Source organism: Corvus brachyrhynchos, unplaced genomic scaffold, assembly GCF_000691975.1.
Source record: "Corvus brachyrhynchos isolate BGI_N302 unplaced genomic scaffold, ASM69197v1 scaffold155, whole genome shotgun sequence".
Taxonomy (NCBI): domain Eukaryota; kingdom Metazoa; phylum Chordata; class Aves; order Passeriformes; family Corvidae; genus Corvus; species Corvus brachyrhynchos.
In genome coordinates this window covers 1463545-1473544 of record NW_008238434.1, presented here as the reverse complement: position 1 = coordinate 1473544, position 10000 = coordinate 1463545, and positions in this window count along the sequence as shown.

The window sequence follows — 10000 nt, the reverse complement described above, 5'->3', positions numbered from 1 at the left end:
ACTCTTCCCCATCAATTCCCTCCTTTCATTTAAAAAACCCCACAACTTAAAATTTCCATTTCACTTCTGCCATAAAATGGGAAAATTTCTGTAGGATGACAGATCTTCTCCTGCCTACCACTAGTCCTGGAACAGAGTTCTTTGGCCCACTTGGCAGAGAGAGCATCATCACCTGGATAGTGTATTCTCAGGGCTCTAAAAGTAAACAAAAGGCCAAAATATGATCGCACCACTTGGATTATATTTCTTCAATTGTCATAGAAGAAGAAAATGTTTGACATGGTATGTATAAGTTGTTTGAGGTTTGAAAGCCTAAGGAAAATTAAGATATTTAATGCTGCCCTCAAACGAACTGGGACAAGGAGAAAGATTTTAAAATTCCCCTATATGCAAAGTGGAGCCATTGTCAAGCACAAAAAGTCACACTAGAGCACAGCAAAAGTGCCTCTGGGAAGCAACCCAAATTTATTTAATTGGGTAGGGAAAACCCTATCAATTTGTTTGTTCTGACTGTGATGTCAGCTTGTGAAGGTGTGTGAAGATACAGACACCAACCCATTCACACTTCCGAGCCCTACGTGGCGTATCTGACGCACTCCAGGAGGGCAGGACGTGAGGGGTGCAGGCTCTGCTATGGCACCATGGCTCCCTCCTCCTCTCCTTCCCAGAGCCTGGTGCAGAACAGAGCTCTGGAATGATGGGGGGATGCAGCCAATCATGGACCCAACCCTGGAGTCACTGAGCAGAGCCCAGTCACAGAGTGGTCCCCGCACAGCGAACGGGGCACTGTGTGGTCTGACAGAAAAGCGAGACTCAGGCTTCCTGTGGGGTCAGAAAAGATCTCAGAGTCACGAGACACTTGGGAATATTAACAAAACCCAGCCCTTTGTGTGATGTCATGGTCCTTGGTGCTCCCACCATGGGGCTGTGGGTGCTGGGAACAGCACAGTGGGAGGGTCACCCCAGCACATCCCAAGTGTGAGGAAACCCCTGACACCTTCTGTGCACGTCTCAAAGGACACCCCTACATGACACCAAGTTGAACACATCACCCAGGGGTTCATGGACACCAGAGAAGAGGCAGAGAAGCACAGATAAGAGCCCTGCTGCTGCCTAAAGTCAGCGGGGCTGACCTTGGGTGTCCTGGCAGCAAGACTGCTGTGGAGCTTTAAATTGAGAGCCCGGACAAGGGAGGCACCTCCTGGATGAGGGCAGAAGAGCTCCCTGCTCCCTCCTGCCATTCCCAGTGTTTCCTCACACCTCTCTCATCTAGCAGAACTCTCTCCACGCACAAGGATCTGGAGAAGTTTCCTGGAAAGGCTGTGCGGAGCAGACACACATTTTAATTGCCAGCATTCACTGCTTAGCTCAGTGCCTTTGGAAGAGCTCCACAAGCTCATTTGGTTGAGCTCAAGACCCATCACCACAGTGTGGGGATGAACCCCAGAAATGCATCCTCTGGGGTGGAGATGTTCTAGAAGAAGGATATGGGAAAGGGCATTGCATTGAGAGCTTGTCCATCAGGGTCTGCCAAAGGATTCATTTTGGTAGACATTGCTGCATGGAAAAGCAATTTGGAGCCCTTAAAGCTGGTGTTAACTTTGTCCATGTGCAGTTGGGCAGACCTTGCAAGGACATGGACTAACGTCTTTGTTAAACTTGCTATTCTTCATTAAACTCACTTATGCACAGACTTCTTCAGAATTTAAGTACCCATAGCCCTGTGCCTTGTTGTGTGCTAATGGGTAGCTCCTGGGAGTTAACACCAGCCTGGAGTGGGAACTGCTCCACAACTGCAGGAGGAACATCTCAGCAGCCTTTCCTAAATGGTCTCAAACGTCACCCCGGTGTCATCAGTTCTCCCAGCTCGTCCATGAATGCAGTGCTCCATTAATTATCATTATTTATATTCTCCTGATGCCCAGAGGCCTCCATGGGCAGTAGCTCTTGTGGTCCAGAAACAAAAAGTAGCAACACAGGCCCTCATGTGAAGGGCTTCCTTTTCAGAAAGACACAACTCAGCAGACAAACAAATCATCCAAAGTGTGGTGGCTTTTCTTGTGTAGGAAAAAAAAATATCACAAGGAGACAGAGTCAAAGATGGAGCAAAGGAGGAAAAGGAACAGGAGTGACGAAGAGAAAGCATAGGAAGAAGAGAAAAAAGGATGGAGGGCAATGGAGGAAGGGGAAGGCTCTGGGAAGGATAAACTGCAGAGGCATGTGAAACTGGGCAGACAGTCACCGAGCAGGAACGGTCAGCAGTGGACATCGCACGGTGTCCACACTCCCGGCTGGCCAAGGTCGTCAGGGATGGGGGCAGGAAGGGCCAGCAGATGTGGACATTCAGCTGTCCCCAAGGAGCTCCAAATGTCTCCATGGAGCTCCAGCTGCCTCCAAGGACAGCCCCCCTGGGCCAGCTCACCTGGAACATCTGCAGGGCCACCATGGGGCTTCCCACCCTCCCTTCACCGCCTCTGCTTTCCAGCTCTTCCCTGTTCTTTATTTTCTTTTCCTTTTCCTTTTATGGAAGAGCCCTTGGTTCTGATGGCTCTCCCAGAGAGATTTGTCTGTCAGGGCCAGGACGGCTCCTTTTGACAAATCCCAGGAATTTTTTCCCCCTGAGGAAGGAGGCAGATCCACGGCCCACCTCCTGTCTGAGCCTTCTCCGTCTGCTTTGCGAATACAACTGAGCTGTGACTCAGAAGACAAAAAAAGAGCCTTTTCTCCCCAGTGTAGTCAGTGGACAGAGCTGTGCACCTACAGAGGATGATTCAGACCAACCTGGATGTGTAAAACATTTTGCTTTTTGGAAAAACTCTGAAATTATCTGAAATTGTAAAGCTTCCTATGGCTGCCTAAATCATCTGTGACTTACGCTAAAGCCAAGGAAGGAGAAATATGGGCTGGGGCGCTTGGTAGTGGCAGAATACAATGAAAATTTCATGGTTCCTCCTTACATTACATCAAATTACATCAAAGCTGGACCTACGAGCCTTTTGGATCCCTTCCAACTCAGGATATTCTGCAATTCTATGATTCTACATAATGTGGAATTGTAACTTTCCTGGCTTTTAGAGGGATTTGAATGTATAGAATAACCAAAAAAAGGTAAAAATTATGAAGGCAGAAACTGCTTATGTCCTCTCATGCTGTCACTTATGCAGGAAGAAAGTACCCAGAGCAAAACATTTTATGGGGAGAATAAAGAAGAAGAGCATAATCATCCTATTTCAAGCCAGAAGTACTGAGAGAATCCCAATAAAGTGAAATCGCTCCAGTTTGGAGCCAAAACACTATGAGATGAGGGTTAGGAAGACCTTGTGAAAGGCTTAGAGAGCCAGGAGTTGTATCACGGTGCTTGGAAAGCTTCTCGCATCCCCATCCCTGTTCGTCCAGCTGCAGAGGAGTGGCGTAACACCATTCTTGTTCCAGCACTTTGGAACAGCACCAATGATTTCTTTTGTTGCTGTTTTTTTTAATTCCTGGACTCTGACATCGCCTGGTGCTGGTTGGTGAAGAAAGTGTGAGTTCCTGGGAAAAGCAGATGCAGATGGATGGGTTTTCCATGTGCTGCTCTGCTCGGTGTGACACGGCGCTAGCGCAGCACACCCAGACCCGGCTCAGACTCCAAGCAAGGCTTTTTCCTTCTATCCCAGAAAAAGAAAGCTTTTAGTGACCCCAACTAATTGTAGCTGTCTGGCAAAATGTGATTTATCTGCTACACTTTTACCCTTTACCACCTCACCTGAAGTACTCTAAATGAGGAGCACAGTAACACTATATATCATATAGAGTATGGACATGTTATGCACTCTATTTAAATCCAAACAAAGGACTTCTAACAATGCCTGAAAATGCCTGAAAGGTTTCTGAGAGCAGTGGATTACGTGTGTAATGTATTTACACATGTAAATGTCATCCACTGCTGCTGACCTGTTCTGGTTCAATGGATTGCGTACATCAAAAGCCGGAATTAAGAGAAGCTTCACCTTCACAACTGATTTCTCTGCCTGCTGTGAATCATCAACCCCCAATCTTTCTTTGACCAGAAGCAGACAGCAGGGCTGTCCAGCAGACAGCTTAGGTGTGCGTAAGCAAGTTTAGCACAGTGAGGCAATTCTGGATCCAAAGCCTGAAGCCCGTTCAAATACTCCTGCTCTCACTCCTGATGGGAAAACTCTATTTCACTGGTATTTGTGTGGCATCTGTGTGTTCATCCCACAGGCTGAAATGAAATAATCTATAACTGCTTCTCCATGAGCTTAAATTCTTAGAGGAAATACCAAGGACTGGCTAACTTTTGAAACTGATGACAGAGGGGAAAAATTCCTTTCAGGATCATCAGGAGAAGCCATTAGAGACCTGAGGTAATTTACTCCCAGGCACCAGGACACGTGTGAAGTTCTCCAGGTTTCTTGTCTTCATGAGCACTGTCTAGGTGAAGAAATGCTCTCAGGACAGCACAATACTTCAGGGCAAAGTTTTGGCAACAGAATTCATTTTCCTAATCAGTTTTGCCTTGCATGCCTGGCAGAAATATGACAAAAGCTCAGGTTGTCACCTGAAGAGACCCAATCTCGATGTTGGCAGCTGGCCATCTTGCAGAGGTAGACAAAAGATCTGTGTGGAAGTCAAGTGCCATGGACAAAGCCATGCCAGCACCTGAGACACTTGGATATATTCATTAGATTAGATTAGCTCAGCTGGTCAGAGCATGGTGCTGATGACACCAACGTTTTGGGGTAGATCTGTGTAGAGCCATTCACTGAAGAGTTGATGATCCTTGTGGGTCTCTTCCAATTTGGAATATTTATGATAATAAAGTTAGTGGGAAATGTGCCATTCTGTGATTTGATATGTTATGTTATGTTATGTTATGTTATGTTATGTTATGTTATGTTGTATTATATTGTATTATATTATATTATATATTGTTTGGAAGAGAGCTGGTGGGAGAAACTGGCTTCTAGGAAAACCCAGTCTGGAAGGGACCTCAGGAAAACCCTGGTCCAACCTGCAGCTCAAAGCAGGTCACCTCTAGGATCAGCCCAGAGCTTCACCCATGACGCAGATATGAGCGGGTGGCATTTGGAAGGTGACTGGCACTGGAGTAGTCATTGCTTCTCTTCTTCATCTTGAGGCCTATTCAGCTCACCTGATGCAATTCTAAAACAAAAGGATGACATTTTCCACGCAACTTGTAAAGCTGCACGACATTTTGGTGTAATGGCAAAGCCCAGAGTATAAATAGATGTAATAATTAGTTGGATGAATGGAAGAAGGGCCATTCATTGATTAGTAACAATAAATAAATGCAAGTCAGTATGGTCACCCCTACGCTATGGGCCTGGGCTGGGGGCACAACCAAAATCCTGCAATCAAGAATTGCTGCCATAGGTAGAGGACCAACAAATGTGTCTGCAGCCTCAGCTACTCTGTTCTCCTAAAAGCTTTTTCCAAGGCAGGGACGTGAGCGCTGACACCGTCACCACACCAGTGCCATGCAGGGCTTTCCTTCTGCAAGGACACTTGTCTGCTTCTGCCCAAACAGCCCCTCCCTGGGTGAGAACAGCCCCAAGACCATATTCCAATGGAATTCCATTTATGCCACCAAGTTATTACAGAACCTGCATTAGCTCACACAAAACTTTCACAAATCCGTGTTTTTAAGGGCTTAACACGTTCACAAAAGTATTGTTCATGGTGGCAGGCTATAAAACTGTGCAATAACCTGCCAAGGGAAATTTCAGAAAATTTCTCATCTGAGTCATCTCCATCAAGGGCATGAAACAGAGAAAACCTTTGAAACAAATTACCGGTTTCTGAGTTGGAAAAATGACCAACACCCCACCCCACCACACACACACACACACACACCAGTGAAATAAGACCTTTCACATCCCTGGCTTTTGTTTCTCTGTTGTTGTCCACACTACTGACTCACTCCTGTGGCATGGCCAAGAAAAAAGCCCGTCACACATGGTACATCACCAACAGCTCTTCCAATTTGCAGGGAATCCCAACATTTTCATCTTGGGTTTGTTGCAATTCAAAGAAAAATAGGTTTTCAAGAGTTCCTGTAGAGTAGAAATTCTCTAAAAAGAGATTTCATAAATGCCAGCATCAGGAATAATGAGAAATAAGGGTGGCTGGGATGGATTTCAGCAGCTGTTGATGGATTTCATCATCTTCTTGCTTTGGTCATGCAGCAGTGATGCAGCTCTACACTGTCTCATAACAAGACTTGTTACAAAAAAATGACTTAATTTGAATTCCTATTCGCACTCATGTACTCACTCACAAATCACAGAATCCCAGACTAATTTGAGTTGGAATGACCTTAAAGCTCTTCTAGTTCCACCCTCTGCCATGGGCAGGGACACCAGGTTGCCCCAAGCTCTGTCCAACCTGGCCTTGAACACTTCCAGGGATGGGGCAGCCACAGCTTCTTAATTAATTAACAAATTCAATTCTCTGTATCTGAGGAGCTAATAAATACGTGCCTAGAAGTATATGAAAACATATGAATCATCTGTCCAAGTGCCACATACTCAAAAATTGCAGGAACTAGAACCAAATATTTAAAGGAAGTGCCTCCCTCTAGAAAGGGAAGGTAACAGAGTGCAGAAAATCCTTTAATGCTTTAACCTCCTCGGTGCTCGAGCACCTTCTTCTTGGCCAGGCTTCGTTTCCATACAATGGAAATCAAATTGTTGGGCACCAAGCAGCAGCACAGGCCTGTTTACTTTGAAAAGGAACTCTGCAAAGCCATGTCCAATATCTTGTGCTCTCCTCAAGTTTCGGTGTTTACCGGGTGGCTCACACAGTAGGTATGTAAACATGGATTAATCCATTAGACAAGAATGTATACAAATAAATGACTCTATTTCACTAATTTCCCCTTAGACTTGGCATGTAAATGTCACCATGGCCACAGCAAAAATGTCCAGGGATCTGCCCAGGCCTGCAGAATATCAACAGCATCATGTAATCAGATCCGAGTCAAACTCTGCCTTCTAGAATAAACACTTTTTAAAACTTTCTTCATGTATAAGCAAAGTTCTTTAGGCTTCTTCACTTCTATAAACATTCATGGCAGCTCCTAAATACTCTCACCTGGCAACTCCTGATTCAGTAGCACCACTTACAAGAGAACACTCATCCAAATACCACCTTGATTATTTGACAGGGTTAATTGCCAGGTGAGAAGCTGAAGACACAGTGCTCCCCCAGCACAATGAGAAAGCAGAAATTCAAGTGTCACAATGTGCCTTTAGGTCTAAACAGAGAAGGAAATCTCTGCCTTGAGATGTTTTCTCTGTTCACAACTGAAAGCAAGTTCTCACAAAAATAGGAAGTCTGGTCTGGGGATGTGGAAGTCCATGGCAGCCTGGTCTACTCTGAGTTCCAGACTGAGGAGGGAGCACACAGAGCTGGGAGCAGGGACAGTCTGCAAAAGAAGGGACTGGGACCATGGCCCAGGCGTGCAGGGGTGCCATCAGGAAGGCCACAGCTGAAGGGACTGGGTCAAGGCTGGCAAGAAGAGTTTCTAAACCTATACGGGCAGTAAAGCTTGACAAGGAAAACGTGTCTGAGTGGGGCAGAGGATTTAGTGACTGTTGATGCAGGTGGGAATGAGGGACTCTGGCTATTTTGCTTCAGTGTTCCCCAGGAAGGTCTCCAGGCTTCAGAGCTTAGAGATGGGGCTCAAGGAGGAGAGGATACAGCAGTGCTAGAAGGGAATTGAGCCAGGGTCTCTCAAGAAACCTTCTCCCATAAAGTCCATGGGACCTGATGGGTGGCATCCACTGGTGCCCAGAGTGCTGACTGGTGTCCTTGCAAGACCTGTCCATCATCTTTGAAAGGTTGTGGACATCAGGGAAGGACCCAGGGGATGGACAAGGCAAGTGTCCCTCCCGGAGTCTGTTCTCTGCAAAAAGATAAAGGAGGGTGGGAAAAGTAAATTGTATCATGGAGTCCCAGAATGCTTTGGGTTGGAAAGGACCTTAAAAAGCTCATGCAGTTCCCCCCTGCCATGGACACCTTCCACCAGCCCACGTTGCTCCAAGCCCCATCCAACCTGGCCTTGGACACTGCCAGGAATCCAGGGGCAGCCACAGCTTCTCTGGGCACCCTGTGCCAGGACCTCCCCACCCCCACATGTATTGAACCTAAATTTCCCCTCAGTCAGTTTGAACGCATTCAGAGGATTCAAGCAGACCTGAAACTTCTCCCACTCTTTCACAATTTTCTTAAGCAATGACAGCACTAAAGAAGTTGCAATCAGAAGAATGAATTTTACTTTAAGTTCATTGCCTTCAGCCATTGCGTGTTATGTTGCAATTCATTTCACTCTGTAATGCTTCCTGTTACAGTAGCTGGTGTAAATCACCCCCATTTTGTTTATAATGTGCATAAAAACATTCTTCATACATAATAATTCCACAACCAGCATTGAAAACAGGTGGATTTCATTTAATCCCTTGACCAGTCACTGACGACAATTAAACCGGCCATCAAAAAAGTAAATAAAAATACTTTGGCCATCCATGGTTTAAGGAATCTGTTTTCTTTTACATCCTGCCTGGGGCAGGGGGAAAAAGATTTAATTCAAGTGATTTTCCTTTAAGGCTTTAGCAAGGACAATAGGAGCTATGCAATGCAGCCTCTGAATGTGCAGTGTCCTTAAAACAAACTCTGCAGAGTCTTGAAAAGAAATGCAGGGGGAAAAAGGAGAGTTTTCTCAGGAAGGAAAAGTTCCTGTAGTTCCTATTGCCTGGCACACAGAGGGAAGCCACGTCCACAAAGCAGATCCTGGAACTCTTCTCACCTCAACTCCCAACCATCCGTGCACTCACCAGGGCCTGGCTGGAGTTATCTTGGGGGGTGTTTCTTGCTATTCAAACACAGAACACTTAGTGTAGTTTTAGTTTTGTTGGAATCTACTCACTGTACCTAAGAGACAAGCAGAGCAACAACAGTGGATTTGAGGCCCAGACCTCAGATGAGCCTGAGGGTCCCCAGGCTGAGCAGGATTATCAGCTCAGGAATTGATTAGGATCAGGAATTACAGTGGCCATTTGGACATGAGGGCTGACCCTCACTGCTCATTCCAGGCAGGAGGAAGGTACAATGTGCTCCCAGGGCTGGCTCCATCCATGGAAGCTCTCAAGACCCAGCTGGTGCCAGCCCTGAGTGACCTAATGTGACCCAGAGCTGACCTGCTTTGAGGGGGGGTTGGACAGGGACCTCCTGAGGTCACTTCTAGGCCAAGTGATCCTGTCACCCCATGGCACAGACAGGGTGCCCTGTGCATCCGTCACTCAGCACTCACAGTGTGTCACCAATCTTTGACACAGCTGATTTCCTGCACTTGTGCAAAGCCATTTCCCTGCAGGATACATGATCCAGGAGCAGGACCCTCGGGCTGACCACGTTTCCTCACACTTACACAACCGGTGACTTACGAGGAGTTACGCACCGTCCATCCTTTCAGCTTCCATGAATGAAACACCGGTTCTCATGGATTTACAGCCCTTTCCCATGACCAAACGCAGTCACTGGTTGGATGTGTTAACCTATTCTGCAATACCCAGTGCTGGTCACGCAGTTATTAGTGGTCTGTTAATCGTGCATCCATTTTCTGTGTAATTGAGGGGGAAAATAGCTGTATAAAGGTCAGACTCTGCTTTTCAGCTCTGATCCAACAGTTACCCACATTACTATTGTTATAACTAGCTTTTTACATGAACAGGATCTGGGAAACCCTTAAAGCCCTTTAAAGGCCATGGAGAAAAAGAAAAGCTGAAATTGCAATCCAAAAAGTTCCTCCGGTCTCCAGGAGCAGAAGGAGCAGCCCCATGTTAATAATTCCAAAGTCCTTGGCAGGGACAACACCTGGTCTCACCATGTTCTATGGTAACTTCCAGGGTGCTCTGCTCCTTTAGCCCTCATGATTTGCTGATAGACATTGGCTTTGCAATAGCTAAATCCACAGAGA